Below are 3,881 nucleotides of genomic sequence, written 5' to 3'. Positions count from 1 at the left end.
ATTCCCACTCCAAAAATCAACTGAGAAGTTATTTGCATCCTTTGGAGCAATCAAATTTGCAAGTACTCTCTCTCAGAAGAGCACTTTGTTGCATGATTTGTTGCATGCTGCTTAGACCAAACCACAATTAACAGCAACTATTATGTCAAGGAACCATGATCAACGGTTCAACTGTTGTAGTCCCAACTTAAATGTAAGGAATAGGTAGGGGCTTTGTATCAAACCTTTGCTGCTGAAGGCCAGACTCTCAGCCCACACGGTTCTATTGTCCACATACTAGTTGCATATGCAAATGCTTTACATGTGAATGCTTGGCTGTGCATGTACAGCTATTCCAACACAAGTATACGACGTCCTCTTGTTCATTAATGAGGTTCATGTGCAGTGGTACTCTCTCTTAGAAGAGTACTTTGTTTTTTCAGTAGCAGTTTCAATGGGAAAGTTGTAGCAGGGGAATTACGCAGTGTTATTGATTGGGTGGAAAAAAGTGGTTTCAGAGATATTGGCATATTACATATGAATTTGGTCTGGAGATATTGTCCATTGCATGCAAGTTTTGAATTAGTGTTTTTATTTTTTATTTTTTATTTTTTATTTTATTTTAAATTTTCACATATGATTTCAGCTTGAACGTATAAATGCATCGGTAATGAACAAAATTTTGGAGATGTGACTTTGTATTTCATTGTCTTACTGACCAATCAGCCCATGAGCAATGCCGAATTCAGCTTAGGCACGATCATATATGTGTGGGTCATGTAGTTTACTTAATATCTACTTCACTCACTTGTCAGCTTTTGCTGTTAGCTGTGGTAGCCTGTTTCCTTGACCCATAGCAGGAAATAAAGCAGTCGGTGTGATGACAGCAGGGCAGACCTTTACAATCGAACCCATGATCAATGCAGGTATCCTTTTGAGATTTTAGCAAATGTCTAGCATTTCAGGACCTTTGTTAAATTCGTTCTGATAAACGCTTCCTTTATAGGAGTTTGGCGTGACCGGTTATAGCTTGATGGATGGATGGTTGTTTCTGAAGTTGGCAAGTGTAGTGCTCAGTTCGAGCACACTCTCCTGGTAAGTTACATTTCTGGCTAACATCTATTTCATTGGTTTGACCAGCCAGATTTATAGATGTACTTTAATGACGGTCCCTATACTAGTCACCTCGCCTCTTCTCCTTCTTTCTAAACTGAACATGGGCAAATTCAGTTTGCAGCAATGGTGAAAGCAATCAGGATTTGAAGCTTGGATTAGTTCATGAAAACCCTCTTCGTCAAAATATTTGTCGGTATGCAATCGGAACATGTTCCTATATGAATTCATCTAAAATCAGATCAATCCGTGGGCCGATTATTGATATCTAATTGACCCGCTTCTAATTTTTCTTTTCGTTTATTGCATGGTTTTGAAATTACCCATATCAATTTTTTCGGCAAAATTGTGGAGATATAGGGTAAAACCCAGTTCTTGGATGATTTATCGAAAACCATTTTCATTGTTTAATGCAGCTGCGTAAAATAGGTGTTGTAGACAATTCTGGTCCTTTATGGACTGGTTTGATTCTTTCATTGTTTGGGTTTCTTGTTATGTTTGTTTCTTTATAGGTAGGAAACTGTGATTGAGAGCAAATGGGTTATCGATTCAACACCATTAGTTAGTGAAGTATCTAGGTTATCGTCAATGACTAAGGGTGTTGCTTCCCTTAGTCAGTGAAGTACCTGGGTTGAATTGGTTCAAGTTACATTCTTGTTTTTGAACTAAGTCCAAATGCAACCTTGACTTGTAATGAACTCAAATATAGGAATTTCACATCTTGTACAATTTCCTAATGCCACAAGCATGATTGCCTAGCTCATCTACATGCAAAGATGTCATGTGCAATACTCAAGATCCAAGCACACCTGACGTTGAACTGACGCCTTGCCCTGCTCCAACAATCAGGCCAGTCCACTCATCATGTGGGCCAGAGCACACAAATGGCTGTCGCTTTCAAAGAAACCTTGTTTTTTAGGCATGCCCCAATGAGGAGCAGACTGTCATGACTTGTGGCAAGGGAATGTACATAGCGGGGTCCACCTGCTGATGGCTTGGACGCTCACCGCACATGCCTGCATATAGATGGGCTGGGTAGTGCATGGGTGGGATTAGAAAACCTCAGTCTGCAGTAATCAATCAGAATTTTTTTGGGCAAATGAAATAGAGTTGAGCATCAAATACATAAATATATAACACATTAGAATTACAAAGATACAAGCTTTCAGCTAGCTGTTAGTGTGAGGGACACTTCAAGTAGATTTTTTTTATTTTTTATTTTCATGAATGACTAAAATATATTTCAAAAAAGAAGAAAGGATAATACATCAGCATCTTCTCAGTTTTGAATGCACACAGACACTTCACAAACAACTTTTGCCGAAATTTCTTTCCATCCATCGAGGATTGCATGGACTCATTTTAATTTTCTTATTCTTTTGGCAAACCAGGTAATGATTGTGGAAATCAGTCCTCTACTTGTCAATGATCTGTATTTTCTGGAAGTATTATGTACATGATTGTTGTGGCCACAACATTTCTTCGGTGGTATTTTCCTTGAACTTTAATCAGAATTGCAACATGGGTTTGTAAGGAAGCAACCAGCTCCGACAATGCCAAAGACCCAACATTCCCTTTATTGTTTTGTTGTCATGAAAAAAATCAGTTAGTCCAGTTATCTATTTTTATGAATTATTGATTGTATTATTTTCTTTCCAAAAATCAGGTCTCTGCCAAAACTTCCTGAGGTTATCTTACTTGAAGACCTTTTCGTGAGCATCGCTTTGTCATTGAGACAAGAAATGAACAATGCTTTTATCATTGGGACTTCGGAAAATATCTGATGGTAATTTTTCTCATACAAAGATATCTTAATGCTCTTGTTATTTGGACATAAAATTATGTTGGGAAAAAAATCTGTGCAGGTGATTGTGGGCTTGTGGGTTGTTTCTATAATTGGTAGTTGGTTCAATTTCTTGACTCTCTTCTACATAGGTCAGTTCTCTTCAATTCTAAAATGGAAATTCTAATTTGAAATTGGATATGGGTTGCTTTCTTGGTTTGAATGCAGCTTTTATATATATATATATATATATATATATGTATGTATGTATGTATGTATGTATGTATGTTTGCGTATGAAATGTAGGATGCAAGTTGTCATGGTCATGAATAAAATCATTTTTTGACTCATGTTCTGAAGAATGCCATTTGTCTTTTGGGATTGCAACATTCATGGGAGGTACAGGGATGCAATGGACTTTTTCAAATAAGGACTCGAAGATGGAGCAGGCACGAGAGATTGTTGGGAAGCTAAAGGAGAGGTTTCCTAGAACTGCCCAGATGTGGAAGGATGTGGAAGATGGTTGGCCTCAAAAGGGAAGACGATTTAGTTTGCTTGGTTGAGGTGAGACTGAGGAATTGAATAACCATTGTAATTTTTCTCATCTCTTCTTGATTAAGCTGAATGTCGGCATTTACATCAATTGTGCATCTAAACACGCCCCAGTGCAACTGTCACAACTCCACAGCATCAAAACTCCTGTTGAACTTCAGCTAGCCCAAACCCTTAATAACCATGGTTTTACTTTCCCTTTCCCACAAAAAGTCTGTATCTTTTTGCCACTCCCAAGTTTGAAACAGAGCTGCGGAACTTTGTGTTAGAGAAGAAGATTCATGATCGAGTGCACTTCTTCAATAAATCCCTGACTGTAGCTCCCTATTTGGCTGCAATTGATGTGCTTGTCCAGAACTCGCAGGTACCATGTTATTCATAAAAAAAAATCAGGTATTGTGGTTTTGTAGTTCCAGAGGAAAGCTAATGCTGTATTAGAACCTAATCTGCATTT

At 38.0% G+C, this 3,881-nt stretch overlaps 1 long non-coding RNA gene across 2 annotated transcripts; it reads left to right on the top strand.

Annotated features, from left to right (window-relative positions):
* The first annotated feature begins 631 nt into the window (after positions 1-631).
* LOC131258291 (uncharacterized) lies at positions 632-3,518 on the top strand. 2 transcript variants are annotated; one of them, XR_009178045.1, is made up of 6 exons: positions 632-905; positions 986-1,074; positions 2,484-2,580; positions 2,759-2,878; positions 2,958-3,027; positions 3,281-3,518. It is a non-coding gene; the product is annotated as an uncharacterized LOC131258291 (long non-coding RNA). The 2 variants fall into 2 exon arrangements; XR_009178046.1 differs by lacking the exon at positions 2,958-3,027.
* Positions 3,519-3,881: the final 363 nt, after the last annotated feature.

Source organism: Magnolia sinica, chromosome 10 (genome assembly GCF_029962835.1).
Source record: "Magnolia sinica isolate HGM2019 chromosome 10, MsV1, whole genome shotgun sequence".
Lineage (NCBI taxonomy): Eukaryota > Viridiplantae > Streptophyta > Magnoliopsida > Magnoliales > Magnoliaceae > Magnolia > Magnolia sinica.
Note: the sequence above shows the minus strand (reverse complement) of the source record. Positions and strands in the feature narration are given on the sequence as shown.